The sequence below is a fragment of the Schistocerca nitens genome, chromosome 7 (genome assembly GCF_023898315.1).
Source record: "Schistocerca nitens isolate TAMUIC-IGC-003100 chromosome 7, iqSchNite1.1, whole genome shotgun sequence".
Classification (NCBI taxonomy): Eukaryota; Metazoa; Arthropoda; class Insecta; order Orthoptera; family Acrididae; genus Schistocerca; species Schistocerca nitens.
The window spans coordinates 416,844,211-416,862,456 of NC_064620.1; the positions used below are offsets into that span (position 1 = coordinate 416,844,211).

An 18,246-nucleotide genomic window follows, 5' to 3' on the forward strand; every position below is an offset into this window, starting at 1 on the left:
CTGCTGCCTCCTCCTTCCCCTCTCTTGGTGTTCTTACTTATGTCGAGGTGGTGTCCACCTTGTTTACTGTATTCCGTCCCGTTTTGATCTGTTTGCCTTTTCTTTCTCGTCTTTCCTTTTCAACGTTTTTGGTCCCCCTTCCGGTTCAACCTCTGTTTCTAAATTTCCTCTCTGTAGTGTGAGCCATTTGGGGAAAAACTTCCTCCCTAGTGTCTGTGGTATGGATTCCTCCCTCCCTCCCTCCCCCCCCTGCCCTTTCCCCTCTCCCTCCTTCTCTGTATCCCTACTCCACTGCCAAAGGTCACAAGCACCAATAGCCAGTCCATGTGGTGGGCCTATTATGTATCTCTGACAACATAGGGATCACACTTCTGATATATTGGCTTTTGCTTTCCCAAGTGTGCCTAGGAATGTTTGCTTGTCATTCTGGATCACCCATGAGAAGAGCACCTGATCGAATTGGGTGATGTCAGGGTGGATGTGTTGCATATGAAATGTATCAAGCTCCAAAAATCTGACCGTTCTTTTGTGGCCTTCTGTTTGGTTGGTAATGGATCGTTGAATGCTACCTCTTCTGACCCTACAACCTTCCCTTCCCTCGCTACACACTGTGAGGAGGGCCAGGCTTGCCGGCTTGGGGTGAAATACTTTCCCCACTACCTGGTCTGTACTAGGATGGATAGGGACACATTCACCACCACAAAGCTGTTATTTTTTGTGGAAAATATCTGAGAAAAGTTTGGCAAAGTGGAGTCTCTCAGTAAGACACTGTCAGGTTCCATGTTGATCAAAACTACTTCTGCCACCTGATCTGCAACCCTTCAGGCTTTATCATCTTGGCGATGCCCTGGTGTCCATTACACCTTACCAGTCTGTAAATGTGGTTCAGGGACCTCAACCTTCAAACTGATGAGGAACTCCATGCCAGTCTGGAATGACGAGATGTTTGTTTCATTCATTGTGTGCAGAAAGGTCATAAGGACAATTGCACTGATACAACGCCGTTATTGTGGATTTTGAGGGATATATCCTCCCAGAGAAGGTCAAGGTTACGTGTTACTGGTGTGTCGTGAAGCCAAACGTTCCGCCACCCATGAGGTGCTTTCGGTGCTTGTGTTTTGGACACATGTATTCCCAATGTATGGGGGACCCTCTGTGCTGTGAATGTGGACACACACTCCATGAGGGGAGCACTGTGTTCCCCCAACTACGTGCATTAATTGTCATGACCATCACTCTCCACACTGACCAGATTGCCTGGCTTATAAGAAAGAAAAGAAGACACAAGAGTATAAGTCCCTTGATTGTTTAGCTTACACCGAGGCTCGTCAGAAATATGATAGACTTCATCTTGTGTCGATGACTTCTACTTTTGCCTTTGATACATTCTTTCCCCCACTTCCCTCTTCCTTACTGCAGTCCTGTGCCTCTCTCATCTCCCACTCCCCCACGTTTCCCATGCCCTCCCCTCGAGATACCCCTCCATACCCTGCCCTCCTCAACCTATGAAAGAAGAAGAAGAAGAAGAAGAAGAAGAAGAAGAAATGTAAGTCTCGGGACAAGGCTTGCCCAGTGCTCCTGGAGGTGCTATCTCCCCCCTCGCAACCTGAGTCTGACCTCTTATTTACGGATGTCACCCCATCCTCATGATGGATGGTGACCCACCAGTGTGATTGGCTCCAGCCTGTTCGCCTCCCATTTGGATACCCACTGCGTGATTATTCAGTGGAACTGCAATGGCTACTACTGTCACATCTCAGAGTTGCAGTTCCTTATTGCCTTTTACTCGGCAGCTTCTGTTATTCTCCAGAATCTCATTTTACTGAGGCTCACTAACTGACCGTTCATGGGTTCCGTGCTTTTTTGGAACTGGGTTAGCCCTTTAAGGGCTTCTAGTGGCATTTGCACGTTGGTACATACAGATATTGTTATTACATGGATCCCACTTCATACCAAATTGGAAGCAGTTGTCGTCTGTGTCCACTTGGAGTCCGTAATCGCTATCTCCCTCCTGACAGGCCACCTATATCTGCTGCCCTAACTGCCCTACTTCAACAACTACCTTCATCCTTCCCGGGGATTTTAATAGCCATCACCCTTTGTGAGGCAGTTCTTTTTGTCTTGTCTGGGGTTCCTCATGGACCCATTTCTTGCGGACAGCGACCGGTGCCTTCTTAATGATGATTCCCCTACTCATTTTAGTGCCATGTATGGCACTTCCCTGCCACTGATCTTTCACTTTCTTCCCTTTCTCTCCTCTCTTCGTTTTGCTGGTTGCCACATTATGACTACTGTGATAGTGATTACTTCCTGTTGATTCTCTCATTCCCTTCCCACGGTCCGATGACCCGGTTACCCTGCTGGGCTTTACATCATGCTGATTGGCCTGTATATACCTCCGAAGTCATATCTACACATTATTTGCCAGGTTGTTTTGATGAAGTCATCCGTGATCTTTGAACTCAGTACAGGGAATTATTCTCCACCAGGATCTTCTTCTCCAAACTGACGAGGAGCTCTGTGCAAACCTCGAGCGACAAGGAGTCTGACTTATCCACCGTATACAGCTAGGCCCTAAAAACAATCGCACTGATACAGGCACCTTTCTCCTGGCCTTTGAGGGGGTACCCTCCAGTGAAGGTAGAGGTGATGGTGTATCGGTGTGATGTAAAACCTTACATTCCACCAGCGATGAGATGCTTTGAACGCTTATGGTTTGGACACGTCTTCCCGCTGCACCAGTGATCCCTTCTGTGTTGACTGTGGGCACCCCCTCCATGAGGGGAGTGCCTGTGCTCCACCGCCAGCAGGTGTAAATTGTAAGGTGCAGCATCCTCCATGCTCGCCAGCATGCTCAGTGTATTTGGAAGAATGACGAATTCAAGAGTACAAGATCATAGATTGACTTACATACACAGAGGCTTGTCGAAAGTATCAGCGCCTCCACTCCGTGCACATAACTTCTACTTTTGCTTCAGTCATATCTGTTCCCCCTCGTACCCCCTCCTCTTCCCAGCACTGACCGATTCTCCCCACACCTTCAGCCTCACCCTCACTCTCCCACTCTTACTCCCCCTCCCCCTTGTCAACAGTACCCATACCCACCCCTTCAGGTGCTGCCCCCCCTCCTCTGCTGGAGAAGTGCTCCCCTTCTTTGGCAGCCGCCGGTACTGGAGCTTCCTCCCAGGACATCTCTTCCCAGCACTCCCCTGAAAGGCGATATGCTGTTGCACATCGGCCGTGCGATCCGCGACAGGGGGCGCCAAGATTGCCAGGTGTAATTCCGTGCCTGACCTCACTGCAATGTGCCCTTCTCTTTCTTCACAAAAGAAGAAGCAGAAACACAAGAACAAGGGCAAGGCCCCTCGGGTACACCCTGAGGTACTGCCTTCTCTTCCTCCAGCCAATGAACCAACAGGGTCTGACCCCACCTATATGGACATTACCCCATCCTTATCGGTGACAGACGGCGACTCGGTGGCGTGACTGGCTCCGGTCCGTTCGCTTCCCATTTGGACTCCAACTTGAGAATCCTGCAGTGGCATTGTAATGGCTATTTGCGTCATCTCCCAGAGTTGCAGCCCCTTCTTTCCTGCTACTCTGCTGCTTGCATTGCTCTCTAGGAGACCCATTTTATCAATCCTTACTCACCCACCCTTTGTGGGTTCCATGCTTTTTGTCGAAACTGAATTGGCCACTTGTGGGCTTCTGGTGATGTTTGCACTGTGGTCCTCAAGGACATTGTTAGTAAACGGGTTCCCCTCCATACCACTCTGGAAGCCATTGCTTTCAGTCCACCTGGCCACTCGAATCACAATCTGTAGTCTCTACCTCCCGCCTGACAGGTCACCCACATCCCTTGCCTTAACAACCCTTCTTCAACAACTCCCTTCATGCTTCTAGGGGACTTTAATGCCCACAACCCTCTTTGGGGCACGCACACGACTACTGCCCTGGGCAGGACAGTTGAAGCTGTTCTGGCAGAGCTTCACCTCTGTCTCCTAAACACCAGCACTCCCACACACTTTAGTGTGGCACACGGCACTTTCCCTGCCATTGACCTCTCCATCTGCAGTCCCGGCCTTCTTCCCTCCATTCAGTAGGGGTGTCCACAATGACTTATGTGACAGCGATCATTACCCAATTGTTTTGACCTTCGTTCGGTATATCTCGCTCTATCACCCTCCCAGGTGATTGGTGTGCCTTCTCCTCTGCTACTGTCCTCCCTGTACTACCACACAGCAGTGTTTATGAGTCTACACAGACTTTGACTGCCGCCATTCTTTCTGCAGCTGTTTCATCAATCCCTTCTTCCTCAGGTTCCCCCCGTCAGAAGATGGTCCCTTGGTGGACTCCAGAAATTGCTGCAGCCATAAAAGACCGCCGCTGTGCTCGTCAACAGTCCATGTGGCACCCTTTTACTGCTCTCCTTCTGGTCTTTAAATGATTCCACAATCAGGCCCATTGCCTAATCAAATTTCTGAAATGGATTTGCTGGGAACGATGTGTGGCTGCCATAGGACTGCACCCCCCTCTTCACAAGTCTGAGCGAAACTCGGGCAAATTTTTGGCCATCGTCCTCCCGCCAGCATTGCAGGAATTTTTGTGTGTGGTTTTGTCCTTACCTATCCGGACTTTGTTGCAGAGCATTTTGCTCAACACTTTGCCCAAGCCTCTGCATCGACTCGGTATCCACCCATGTTCCTCCTCCTGAAAGAGGGCTCGGACGACTGCCTTTGTCTTTCATTTCTCGCTGCTTGGAGCCTTAAAATGCCCCATTCAGCGAGTGGGAATTCGCCAGTGCCCTCGCCCTTTGTTCTGACACGTCTCCTGGACCAGATTGGATACATAACCAAATGCTCCAACACTTATCAGTGGCTGGCCACAATCATATACAGACACTTTTCAACCGTCTGTGGAGTTAGGGGGTATTTCCTACCCAGTGGCAGGAAAGCATTGTTATTCTGGTGTTGAAGCCTGGGAAGCCACTCTTCAGTTGGATAGCTATTGTCCAAGTAGCCTTAGGAACACCCTCTTCATGCTCCTTGAATGCATTGTGAGTCTTGCGGCTGTTTTGGATCCTTGAATCCCACGACCTTGTGTCATTGATTCAAGGTGGTTTTCGCAGTGGCTGCTGTACTGTGGATAACTTAGTCCACCTGGAGTCTGCTGTGTGGTCGGTTTTTGCCCATTGGCAACACCTTCTTGCAGTCTTTGACCTGCATAAAGCCTGTGACACCGCCTGTCGCCACCACATCCTCACCACCCTTCACGAATGGGGCCTTCATGGCGCTCTGCCCGTTTTTATATGTAACTTTCTTTCTTGTCATTCTTTCCGGGTCCAAGTTGGTTGCTCCTACAGCACTTCCCATCGGCAAGAAAATAGGGTTCCACAGGGTTCTGTGCTGAGCATTCCTTTCTTTCTCATTGCCATTAATGGACTGCTGGCTGCTGCTGGGCCGACAGCATCCCCCTCTTTCTATGCTGATGATTTTTGTATCTACATCGCTTCCTCTGTCATGGGTGCTGCAGAACACCATCTACAGGGGGCAATCTACCAGGCACAATCATGGGCTCTCTCCCATGGCTTTCAGTTTTCGGTGGCTAAGTCTTGTGTCATGCATTTCTGCCATCGCTGTACATTCCATCCCCATCCGGACATGTTCCTCGATGGCCAATCCCTCGAGGTGGTGGACATCCATCGCTTCGTGGGTCTGGTCTTCGCTGCCCAGTTGACATGGCTCCCTCATCTTCGCCAGAGGACGTGCTTGTTACATCTCAATGTTCTTAGATGTCTGTGCAATACCACCTGGGTTGCAGACCGCTCTATTCTCCTGTGATTGTACAAAGTGCTGCTCCAGTCTCGTTTAGACTACAGGAGTCCTGCCTATGGTTCTTTGTCACCTTCGACATTGCAGATACTAGACCCCATCTACCATTGTGGGATACGACTTGCGACTGGTGCCTTCCAGACTGGCCCCTTGATTAGCCTTCTCACAGAAGCAGGGATTCCACCGCTGCGAGTTTTGCGCCAACAACAGCTGATATCTTATGTGCTCTGCATTCACTGCACTCCAAAGCACCCTAATTATGGTCTCCTTAACCCGACACGGAGATCAACCTCCCGCAACAGTGGCCCCAATGTGGGCTTACCATGGCTGCCCGCATTCAGTCACTCTTTTCTGAGCTCTAACACTTCCCTTTACCGCCTCTTTTCTCCGCTTACGCAAGTACACCTCTGTGTTGCGTCTGTCGGCCCCAGCTCTGTCTTGATGTCTCCATCAATTCAAACGATTCTATCCCTCCAGAGGCCCTTCGCCACCAATTCTACTGTCTCCTCAGTTCATTCCAGGGTTCAGAAGTGATTTATACTGATTGCTCCATGGTTGCTGGTCACACTGGTTATGCTTACACGTATGCGAGACACACGGAACTTCATTCCTTGCCAGATGGCTGTAGTGTTTTTACTGCAGAATTGGTTGCCGTCTTGTGCGCACTGGACCATGTCCGCTTCTGCTCAGGACTGTCTTTCACTATCTGTAGTGATTCCTGCCATGTTGGGTTACCTGGTAATGAACTTGCCGATCAACTGGCTAAATTGGCTACTAACAAGCCATCTCTTGCTGTTGGCGTTCCAGAAATAGACCTTCACTCAGTGTTATGTCATCAGGTTCAGGGACTTTGGAATGCAGAATGGCACACATTTTCTTTGCCGAACAAGCTCATGGCGATAAAGGATTTTACAACTGTGTGGCAGTCCTCCTTATGGGCCTCTTGGAAAGCCTCTGTCATTCTTTGATGGCTCCGCATTGGCCATACTTGGCTGACTCACGGTTATCTCCTCCGTCGTGAGGAACCCCCCCCCCCCCCCCTCTCTGTCGTCGTGGATCAATGTTGAGCGTGGTTCACCTCTTACTGGACTATCCCAACTTAGCCACCCTGCGACGGACTTTTAGCTTCCCAGACTTGCTACCCCTGGTGTTAGCTAACAGTGCCTCAGCGGCTGATCTAGTTTTACGATTTCTTCGTGATGGGGGTTTTTATCGCTTTATTTAAGGGTGGGACCTTCAACCTTATCAGTTGGTGGAGGGGCTGTCAGGCTGTCTTGCTCCCCCCTTCGCCCCGATTGGACTGGCTTCGACTAGACTTGGTGGTTCACATCAGCCTTCCCACTCCTTTCTTTATGGGGTCTGTTTTATCTTGAATGTCTGTCTTATTTACCTGTGCTTCTTCCTTCATGCTCCTGTCATTAGTCACTTTCTTTCCCTCCTCTCTTCTTCCATATTCTTCCTTCCTTCTGTGTCAATAATTTGTAATTTTATGGCCATTGTATTTCCCTCTTATAGTGCGAGGTTTTATCGGTTTTAGTTATTCCAAGGTCGGTGGGACTGATGACCGTGTAGTTTGGTCTCTTTCTCCAGTCCAACTAACTGGTAGCACAACTGACCCGAGGGGAAAATGGCAACGAAAACTCAGAGCAGAAGGACTCCAGTTGCTGATTTGCTCTTGTGGTGCTGCCTGTTGCTGCTGAGGCCATAACCAACGCTGCCCCATGTGACGCTGAGTCGAGTGTTGCACTGATGCAACAGCTGCCCCTTTGTTCTAAACAATTGCAGCTTGCCTAGCAGGTTTGACTGAGCAACTTCCGGTACCTCCCCGTACTCAGCAATCTGATCACTTCTGGCTCGTGACACTTCAAAGGACTGTGCTATATTGAGCGCATCTGTAAGTGTCGGATGCTCACATTGAAGTTCTTTTTCATGGACTTCTCAATCCAGGGCCAGGCGAATAATAACGTCACACACACCATGTGATCACCGCAGGATACATGATGGGTACTAGTGACAAAGTTCCAATGACAGCTCAACCCATGTAATTCAGCTGCCCAGACATTATAAGAGTGGGCATTTCTGACAACGGTAAAATGTATTGTCACAGTAATAGATTGAAAATAGCTTGCATGTTTCATCAAATGATAAGGTGGCCAGTTGTTGCTAATACACAAGTTGGCACAACAACTGATACACATGCAGTGAAAGCCAGGAAAGTAAGAAAGCCCTACACAGGTTGGCATCTCCCATGCGGAAAACTTGGAAATGTTGGTGTAACAGTGTCTCGTAGGAGACCCAGTCTTCGACCGATTCATCATGTGCCGGAAGGGGCGACAGTTGCACAGATGGAAGACAAACATGCCGCGAGTGTGCAGATGCCACTTGATTGGGAGCAGTGGTCAGAACCTGCTGTTGATCTGTGAAAGCTTGTTGCTGGGTAACAATACGTTGAAGTATTTCTTCCATCGAGATGTTTGTCGGGTGACTTAGCACAGACACTAACCATAGAAGAAACATAATCTTCTCACGTCGCCAAGTTTGTTATAGCGAGGAAAAACACGATTTATGGAACATAGTACTTCATACAGCCAACTTGAGATACGGTTAAGCACAGGTTGTGCATAGCACTGAACATATTGAATGGACAACAGCAATACAGGGTACAGAGTAGGCCAAGCACTCATTTGCAATCCCTTAAATAATACTGTTTCTTTGGTGACTCATCGAAGCACACTAGGGGGTTGACCTAGGTGGCCTCTAAGTGCACATGTGAACTGTATGGACACATGATTTCTGAAATTGCGCACATCGTGAGTGGAGGGACATCAAAAACCAGCAGAAAGATATACATGTGTAGTAAACTAGATAAAAAAGCAATGGTATCATATTGCAAAGTGGAATTTGAAACTTTTAGCACAAAGCAAGAGCATGTTGAGGAACTATGGCTCAAGTTTAAAAGAACAATTGATGGTGCACTGGAGAAATGTGTACCCAGTAGAACAGTCCATAATGGGAGGGACCTGCATGTAGTATGCAGTCGCTGTAACAAAATTTCTAAAGGTACTTAGATTACTGCACAATAGCTCTAAAACCAAGCATAGAGCTATAGATACAGAGATGCTGAATGAAACGTGTTTGGCTGCCAAGAGAGCAACGTATAAAGCCTTCAGTGAGTACCGTAGCAGATTTTTGTCAAATGATCTTTCACGAAATCCAAAGAAATTCTAATCATATGTAAAGGCTACTAGCAACACCAAGGTTAGTTCCCAGTCTCTAGTGAATGAGACCACACTGAAATTGAGGGTAGTAAAGCAAAGGCTGAAAAGCTTCACTCCGTTTTTGAAATGTTTCTTTATGAAAACCCAGAGTATTGCCCCAGTTTAATCCTCATACCACTGAAAAGATGAGTGAAATAAGTATTAGTGTCAGTGGTGCTGTGGAACAGTTGAAATTGTTAACAATGAACAAAGCCCCAGGTTCTGATGTAAACCACATCAGAAACTATACTAAATTTGTGGGTGAGTTAGCCCCTCTTCTGACTGTAATCTATTGTGATCCCTCTACCAAAAAAGTGTACACAGTTCTTAGAAAAAAACCACAGGCCACATGCGTCTACAAGAAGGTTAGTAGAAATTATCCACAAAACTACCGTCCAGTATCCTTGACACTGATTTATTGTAGAATGTTAGAACATATTCTGAACTCAAACATAATGAGGTATCTTGAACAGAATTACCTCTTCTGTGCCAACCAGCTAAGATTCCGAAAAAATCGGTTATCCAAAACCCAACTTGCACATTTCTCATGTGACATACTGACTGCCTTAGTAGATCAAGGCAGTCATGCAAACGCAGTATTTCTTGATTTCTGAAAAACATTTGACTCAGCACCACATCTAAACTTATTGTCAAAAGAAAAATCATGTGGGGTATCAAACAAAATTCGTGACTTGGATTGATAACTTTCTGGTACGAAGGATGCAACATGTTATCTTGGTCAGAGAGTCATTGACAGATGTGAAAATAACTTTTGATGTACCCCATGGAAATGTGTTGGTGCCCTTACTGTTCATGTTGTGTATCAATGACCTCACAGACAATATTAATAGTAATATCAGACTTTTTGTAGATGATCCAGTTATCTATAACGAATTACAATCTGAAAGAAGCTGCATAAATATTCAGTCAAATCTAGGTAAGATTTCAAAGTGGTGCATAGATTATCAACTCACTTTAAATGTTCAGAAATGTAAAATTGTGCACTTCAGTAAATGAAAAAACAATGTAGTAGCCTATATCTATAATATCAGTGAGTTACAGTTGGAATTGGTCAACTCATACAAATTCCTGGGTGTAACCCTTTGAAGAAATATGATGTAGAATGATCACATAGGCTCAGTCGTGGGTCAAGCAGGTGCTAGACTTCAGTTTATTGGTACAAAACTGGGAAACTGCAGTTGGTCTGCAAAGGAAATTGCTTACAAATCACTTGTCAACCAGTTCTAGAATATTGCTCAAGTGTGTGGGACTGATACCAAATCAGTCAAACAGGGGATATTGAACGTATTCAGAGAAGGGCAGCACGAATGGTCACAGGTTTGTTTGACCCTTGGGAGAGTGTCGCTGAGATGTTGAAAGAACTCACCTGACAGACTCCTGAAGATAGATGTAAACTGTACCAAGAAAGTCTACTAACAAAGTTTCAAGAACCAGCTTTAAATGACACCCCCCCCCCCCCTCAGGGGTCCTTTTGTCCTTTTGTGGGTACGTGTGTGGCGCGCATGGGGCCGCAAGCTATTGCAGTCTCCTTTCCTTTCCAGGCTGCATTACCATCCCTGTTCCTCCCCCTCCCTATCCTTGCTCCTTTGTCCCTGCCCCTCTTTTCCCTCTTAGTGGACTTCTTTTTGTCGACCTGGCTATCCTCCTGGCTTTGTTTTGGTCTGTGCTATTGTTTAGTTTGCTGTTTCCATTTCCTTTTTGGCGTTTTTGGTCCCCTTGGGGTTTGACCTCAATTTCCAAAATTTTTTGTTCAGTGTGAGCCATTTGGGGATGAACTCCCTACCTTGCTTCCATGGTGCAGGTTCCTCTCCCCCTCCCCTCCCCTCCCCTCCCCTCCCCTCCCCTCCCCTCCCCTTTCCCTTTGCACCCTGGCCCCCCTCCTACTAGGTCACCACCACATTAGCCACTCCATGTGGTGGGGCTGTTAAGTACCCACTTGGCTGAGCCCCCTGAAACCACAGGGATCACACTGCTAGTACCTGAGCTGTTAACGTCTTGTGTATACCCAGGAGTCGATGCTAATCTCTTTAGGCCACCAAATCTCCCAGCAATGGCTTCTGTGCCAGGCGGCCCTTGCTGTGGCTTGGTGGCGCTGACGAGGCGAGCCCCTGATTGGAGTGGGTGGCACTAGGGTGGACACTTTGTGCAAGAAGCGACAAAAGCTTCACCATTCTGGCCATTCAGTGGCTGTCTCTAAGAGTGATAGCACATGTGAGATTGCTTCTTCTGATCCTTCGGTATTCCCCTCCCTGGCCACCCCCTGGGAGGAAAGTCAAGCTTGCCGGCTTGGGTTGAAACCTTTCCTTCAGTACCTGGTTTGTACAAGGATGGATGGCGGAAGTTTTGTCATGACCAAGCCTTTTTTTTTCATGGAGACGATTGAAGATCAGTATGGCGAAGTGAAATCGATGAGTAAAATGCGGTCCGGTGCTTTGCTCATAAAGACATCGTCTGCTGCCCAATCTGACACCCTGTGTGCTTGTGACCCTCTCAGTGATCTCTGTCTCTGTCATGCCGCATCCAATCTATGAGCTCGGTACAGAGAATTATTTTCCTCTGGGATCCTCTTCTCCAAACTGACGAGGAGCTCCGTGCTAACCTCGAGTGCCGAGGGGTTCGTTTTATTCGCCGTGTGCAGCGAGGCCCTCCAAACAATCGCACAGCTTCAGGTGCCTTTATCCTAACCTTTGAGGGGGATGTCCTCCCAGAGAAGGTCAAGGTGATGGTGTATCAGTGTGATGTAAAACCTTATATTCCACCACCAATTATATGCTTTAAATGCTTATGGTTTGGACACATGTCTTCCCGCTGCAGCAATGATCCCCTCTGCGGTGACGGTGGGCGCCCCTCCATGAAGGAAGTGCCTGTGCTCCCCCTCCCCCAGTGTGTGTAAATTGTCATGGACAGCATTCTCCTCACTCGCCTGCATGCCCAGTGTTTGTGAAAGAAAAGGATTCAAGAGTACGAAACCTTAGATCGGCTCACCTACATCGAGGCTCGTCAAAAGTATGACTGGCTCCATCCCGTGTCTATGACTTCTACTTTTGCTTCAGTTACATCCATTCCCCCTCCTACCCCCTCCTCTTTCCAGTCCCATCCCATTCGCCCCATACCTTCAGCCTCCTCTTCACTCTCCCACTCCACCTCCCCCTCCCCATCAGTACCCATACCCACCCCTTCGGATGCTGCTCCCCCTCCCCTGCCGGAGAAGTGCTCCCCTTCTTCGGCGGCCGCTGGTACTGGAGCTTTCTCCCGGCACTCCTCTTCCCGTCACCCCCCTGAAAGGCGATCTGCTGCTCCACATCGGCAGCACGATCCACAGCCAGTGGGTGCCAAGATTGCCAGGTGTAATTCTGTACCCACCCTCGCTGAAGTCTGCTCTTTCCTTCCTTCCTTCCCAAGAGAAGAAGCAGAAACACAAGAACAAGGGCAAGGCCACTCTGGTATCCCCTGCGGTGCAGCCTTCCCCTCCTCAAGTCAATGAACCAGTAGAGTCTGACCCCACGTATATGGATATTACCCCATCTTTATCGGTGACGAATGGCGACTCGGTGGCGTGACTGACTCCGGTCCGTTCACTTCCCATTTGGACTCCGGCTTGAGAATCCTCCAGTGGAATTGTAAGGGATATTTGCCTCATCTTCCAGAGTTGCAGCCCCTTCTTTCCTTCTACTCTGCTGCTTGCATTGCATTAATTCTTACTCAGCAGCCCTTCGTGAGTTCCACACTTTCTGTCGGAACCGAATTGGCCCCCTGTAGGCTTCTGGTGGTGTTTGCACCTTGGTCCGCAAGGACATTGTTACCACCTTGGAAGTCATTGCTTTCAGGGTCCATCTGGCCATTCCAATCACAATCTGTAATCTCTGCCTCCCACTTGACAGGCTGCCCACATCCCTTGCCCTCACCACCTTTCTTCAACAACTCCCTTCTCCCTTCCTGCTACTAGGGGACTTTAATGCCCACAACCCTCTTTGGGGTAGTCATACGACTACTGCCCTGGGCAGGACAGTTGAAGCTGTTCTGGCAGGGCTTGACCTCTGTTTACTAAACAAAAGCACTCCCATACAATTTAGTGTGGCACACGGCACTTTCTCTACCATTGACCTCTCCATCTGCAGTTCCGGCCTTCTTCCCTCCATTCAGTGGGGTGACTTATGTGACAATGACCATTACCTGATTTTTTTGACCTTCCTTCAGTGTCTCTCGCTCTGTCACCCTCCCAGGTGTGTCATTCTAAGGCTGACTGGGGTGCCTTCTCCTCTGCTCTCATCCCCCCTGCCACACGTCAGTATTGATGAATCTACACAGACTTTGACTGCCGCCATCCTTTCAGCAGCTGTTTCAGCAATCCTTTCCTCCTCAGGTTGCCCCCATCGGAAGATGGTCCCTTGGTGAACTCCAGAAATTGCTGCAACCATAAAAGAGATATTTAAACGACTCCGCACCTGGGCCTGCTACCTAATAAAGTTACAGAAACGGTTTTGCTGGGATCGATATGTAGCTGGTACCATAGGACAACACACCCCCTCTTCGCAAATCTAGCCTCAGCTCAGGCGAATTTTTGGCCACTGTCCTCCCACCGGGGTTGCAGGAATTTCTGTACATGGTGTTGTCCTTACCAATTCGGGATTTTTAGCAGAAAATTTCACTCAGCACTTTGCTCAAGCTTCGCCATCGGCTCAGTATCCGCCCACATTCCTTCTCTAGAAAGAGCGCTCAGAACAACTGCCTTTTGTCTTTTGCTTCTCGCTGCTTGGAGCCCTATAATGCCCCATTCAGTGAGTGGGAATTCGCCAGTATCCTCTCCTTTTGTCCAGACACGGCTTCTGGACTGGATCAGATACGTAACCAAATGCTCCAACGCTTATCGGTGGCTGGCCACCATTGCATACTGACCCTCTTCAACCATCTGTGGAGTGAGGGACTCTTCCCTACCCAGTGGCAGGAAAGCATTGTTATTCCGTTGTCGAAGCCTGGGAAGCCACCTCTTCAGTTGGATAGCTACCATCCAAGTAGCCTTACCAACGCCCTCTGCAAGCTCCTTGAATGCCTGGCAAGTCTGGTGGCTGTTTTGGATCCTTGAATCCCATGACCTTTTGTCATTTACTCAAGGTGGTTTTCGCTGTGGCCGCCATATGGTGGATAACTTAGTCCACCTGGAGTCTGCTATCTGGTCGGCTGTTGCCCATTGGCAACACCTCCTTGCAGTCTTCTTTGATCTGCATAAAGCCTAGACACCACCTGGTGCCACCATATCCTCTCCACCCTCCAAGAATGGGCCCTTCTCTTTTCGGGTGCAAGTTGGCTCCTCCTGCAGCACTCCCCATCAGCAAGAAAATGGGGTTCCACAGGTTTCAGTGCTGAGCATCCCTCTCTGGTCTGGTGATGGCTGTTGGGCCGACAGTGTCCCTATCTTTGTATGCTGATGATTTTTATATCTATGTCACTTCCTCCGTAATGGGCCCTGCAGAACGCTGTCTACAGTGGCCAATCTGCCAGGCACACTCATGGGCTTTCTCCCATGGCTTTCAGTTTTCAGCGGCCAAGTCGTGTGTTATGCATTTCTGCTGTCACCGTACAGTCCATCCCCATCCGGACTTGTTCCTCGATGACCAGCCCCTCGAGGTGGTGGACTCCCATCACTTCTTGGGTCTGATCTTCGCTGCCCGGTTGACATGGCTCCCTCATCTTCGTCAGCTGAAGAGGACGTGCTGGTCCCATCTCAATGTTCTTAGGTGTCTGTTCAATACCACCTGGGGTGCAGACTGCTCTGTTCTCCTGCGATTGTATCAAACGCTTGAACAGTCTCGTTTAGACTATGGAAGTCCTGTCTATTGTTCTGTGTCGCCTTCGACGTTGCAGATACTAGAGCACATCCACCACTGTGAGGTCTGACTTGCGACTGGTGCCTTCCGGACTAGCCCCGTGCTTAGCCTTCTCGCAGAAGTGGCAATTCCACCACTGTGAGTTTTGCGCCAACAACAGCTGATATCTTATGCGCTCAGCGTTCGCTTCACCCCAAAGCACCCTAATTATGGTCTCTTTTATCCAGACACGGAGATCCCCTTGGCGCAGCAGCAACCATGATGTGGTCTTACCATGGTTGTCTGCATTCCATCACTCTTTTCTGAACTCCAGCAATTCCTTTTGCCACCTCTTTTCTCCACTCACATGCGTACCCCTCCGTGGTGTGTCCCTTGGCCACAACTGTGGCTTGGTCTCTCAATTGATTCAAAGTATTCTGTCCCTACGATGGCTCTTCACCACCAGTTCTACTGTCTCCTCAGTTCCTTTCAGGGTTCAGAAGTGATCTATACTGATGGCTGCATGGTTGCTGGCTGCACTGGTTTTGCTTACACCTATGCACGACGCACGGAACTTCGTTCCTTGCCAGCTGGCTGTAGTTTTTTTACTGCAGAATTGGTAGCCATCTTGTGTGCACTGGGCTATTTCCACTCCTGCTCAGTACTATCCTTCACTATCTGTAGCGACTCATTGAGCAATTTGCACGCTATTGGCCAGTGCTCCCCTCGCCACCTGTTTTTCATCGCTACCCAGGACTCCCTTTCTTTCCTTGCTCAATGTGGATGCTCAGTGGTTTTCATTTGGACCCCAGGCCATGTTGGGATTTCTGGCATTGAACTTGCCAATCAACTGGCTAAATTGGCTACTACCAGGCCATCTCTTGCTATTGACATTCCGGAAATAGACCCTCGCTCGGCATTATGTCATCAGGTTTTGGGCAGAATGGCATACTCTTTCTTCACCGAACAAGCTCAGGGTGATTAAGGAATCTTCAACTCTGTGGTGGTCCTCCTTACAGGCCTCTCGTAAGATCTCGGTCATCCTGAGCCAGCTCCACATTGGCCATACTTGGCTGACTCACAGTTTTCTCCTCCATCTCGAGGACTCCCCTCTCTGTCGTTGTGGATCGATGTTGACTGTGGACCACATCTTATTGGGCTGTCCCAAATTAACCGCCGTGCGACGGCTTTTAGCTTTACAGACTTGCTACCCCTGGTGTTGGCTGACACTGCCTCAGCAGCAGATTTCATTTTACATTTTATTCATGATGAGGGTTTTTACCACTTTATTTAAGGGCGGGACCTTCCATCTTATCAGTGAGTGGAGGGGATGACAGGCCCTCTTGCTCCCCACTTCGCCCCGATTGTATTGGCTTCAACTGGGCTTGGTGGTTCACCCCAGTCTTCTGCCTTCCCACTCCTTTCCTTATGGGAACTATTATGTCTTCCTTATGGGAACTGTTATGTCTTAAGCGTCTCTCTTGTCTCCTGTGCTTCTTCCTTCATGTCCCTGTTGTTAGTCACTTTCTTTCCCTCACCTCTTCTTCCGCTCTTTTCCTTCCTTCCCTGTTAATAGTTTATCATTTTATGGACATTGTAGTTCCCTCTTCTAATATGGGATTTTATCAGTTTTAGTTACTCCAAGGTCGGAGGGACTGATGACCGCTTAGTTTGGTCCCTTCTCCACCCAACCAACCAATCGGCTTTAAATGATTACTCAAGGAATATACTACAAACCCTTATACATCCCTCAAATAGGAATCATGATAAGATTAGAATACTACAAACCCTTATACATCCCTCACATATAAATCATGATAAGGTTAGAATAATTACAGCATCCATAGAGGCATTCAAGCAATCATTCTTCTCATGCTTCATACATTAATGGAATGCGAAGAAGCCCTAATAACTGGTACAATGGGGTGTATCCTCTGCCAAGCATTTCACTGTGGTTTTTAGAGTATAGATGAAGATGTAGACTAAACAGATTTTAATGCACAATGGAGAAGGTATTATCAAAGTTATGAATGTGAATGTGAAAACATCAATCTTGTTTTACCACTCTCAACAGCTAGGTACATGTGATTTTTTTTCTTTATGCACATCTATGGCAAAGTACCTTTCAAATTACGTAAGTTTCATTGGCCTCCTTGTATGTCTGCTTGTGTCTGTATGTGTGGATGGATATGTGTGTGTGTGCGAGTGTATACCTGTCCTTTTTTCCCCCTAAGGTAAGTCTTTCCGCTCCCGGGATTGGAATGACTCCTTACCCTCTCCCTTAAAACCCACATCCTTTCGTCTTTCCCTCTCCTTCCCTCTTTCCTGATGAGGCAACAGTTTGTTGCGAAAGCTTGAATTTTGTGTGTATATTTGTGTTTGTTTGTGTGTCTATCGACCTGCCAGCGCTTTTGTTTGGTAAGTCTCATCATCTTTCTTTTTAGATATATTTTTTCCACGTGGAATGTTTCCCTCTGTTATATTCATAATATTAAAATCAGTACTTTAATTTTTGTGTTTGTGTATTAATATTATGATTGACTAGTTTTACATGTTTTCACACCAGTCTTTGCAATAAGCACATCTATTTAGTTTAATGCAGACAAGAGCCCTTGTGTTTCTCCCTCCCTCCCTCTCTCTTTCTTTCTTTATTTCAACTTCTTCATCCTTCCTGTGTGTGGGATAGGAATTTGTACTAGGATTTTGTATATCCCATACGTTTGTAAGGAACAGCACTCCAGACAATAAGTGATGAACTGTAAATGGAATTCAAACTTACATTTATTGCATTGTTGATAATGTGTAAATCAAGAGTAGAAAAGTCCTGCTGAATGTTTTGTGCTCTTGCCTTTGTCTGTCCTCAATATCTAAGCCCCTCAGAATTTAATTTGAACTACATTCCAGTACCCTTCTTTCACTTTCTTGATGTTCAGTTTATAACTTCTTTTCATAACACTATCCATTCTGTTCAGCTGTTCTTCCAAGCCATTTACCATCTCTGACAGAATTTGTGTGTCATCAGCAAATGTCAAAGTTTTCTCCATGAAGTTCATTTTCCTTTCCAAATTACTTATTATACAAACAGAATAACATTGGGAATCAGTTACAACCCTATATCAATCCCTTCACAACCACTGTTTTCTTTTAACGTCCTTCAGCTCCTTTAGATTTGGCCTGCTTCGATCTATCTTCCAAAATAAGTCACACAAACCGATATTCCTTGCGGCTGGCTTCTACCAGTCTTCCCATTCTTTTGAATATATGTATCAGTATTTTGAAACCAGGATTTTCCATTGTTTGACTTATTCAACTGATGGTTCAGTAATATTCACA

General features: G+C 47.6%; 1 protein-coding gene across 2 annotated transcripts in view; it reads left to right on the forward strand.

Annotated features, from left to right (window-relative positions):
- Positions 1-18,246, forward strand: part of LOC126195346 (UDP-glucose 4-epimerase) — a 122,381-nt gene that overhangs the window by 43,001 nt on the left and 61,134 nt on the right. The gene's annotated exons all lie outside the window — the stretch shown is intronic.